Source organism: Pan paniscus, chromosome X, assembly GCF_029289425.2.
Source record: "Pan paniscus chromosome X, NHGRI_mPanPan1-v2.0_pri, whole genome shotgun sequence".
Taxonomy (NCBI): domain Eukaryota; kingdom Metazoa; phylum Chordata; class Mammalia; order Primates; family Hominidae; genus Pan; species Pan paniscus.
The window spans coordinates 154,504,399-154,505,412 of NC_073272.2; positions in this window are offsets into that span (position 1 = coordinate 154,504,399).

A 1,014-nucleotide genomic window follows, 5' to 3' on the forward strand; every position below is an offset into this window, starting at 1 on the left:
AGGCCTCCTTCGTTCTACGACATCGGGCCCTGCTACCTGCAGCGCCCAGGGTGCGCGTCCTCACCTGTGCTGCGGGTGGAACACTCCTCCCTGGCCACTTTCCAGGCCACTGGTTTGCTCTCCGCAAAGGACAAATCCCAGCACCACCTGGTTATTTTGTTCCCTGCCGGCCTCACCTCCTAGAACCTGGGCCACAAGTGCAGGGACCATAGTGTCTGGTTTCGCCATCTCCCTGGCAGGACACATGCTGCACTGAGACACCCAGGGGCTGTGTGGGGAGCAGTGCAGGGGCTGAACAGCGGCCCCCAAATACATGTCTCCTGGGAGTTCCTGATGTGGCCTTATTTGGAAATAGGGGGTCTGCAGATGTCGCTGAGTTAGGACATAGAAAAGAAGTCACACCATGGGGAGGCCACGAGAAGACAGGCAGAGTGAGTGGAGTGAGGTGACCACCAGCCCAAGATGCCTGGTTCCCCAGGAGCTGGAGAGGGCAGGAAGGACCCTCCCCTTGGGCCTCTGGCGGGAGTGCTGGATCTTGGACTCTGGCCTCCAGAACTGGGAGAATCAGCCTATGTTGAGAGCTGCCCAGTGTGTGGCCCTTCTGCCTGGAAGGGGTGGCTGGGCCTGGCTTTGCATCACTGTGGACTGTCCCCTCTCCCTTGGCCTCTGACATCAGTCACAAAACCCATCCCCTCTCCTTCCTAAATACTTCTGGGATCTGTGGACTGGCAGTGTTGCTAGAAGTCATCTTGGGTGGGGCAGGGACATGGACAGTAAGAGCGGAAGGTGACCCCACATCCTTGCACCTCAAGCTGGTCTCACAATGACAATATGCGTGGAGCGGAGGGGGACTCAGGAGGTGTCTCTGACACCAAACATGGTCATGGCTGGACATGGGGTCAGAACCAGAAGTGAGGAGGCTCCTCAGTGGCCACAGAGGAAGCACCCGGGTGACTCGGGGAGTGGGACAAGGAAGTGGGTCCTCAGGGAAGCAAATGACAAGGGGACAGGAGG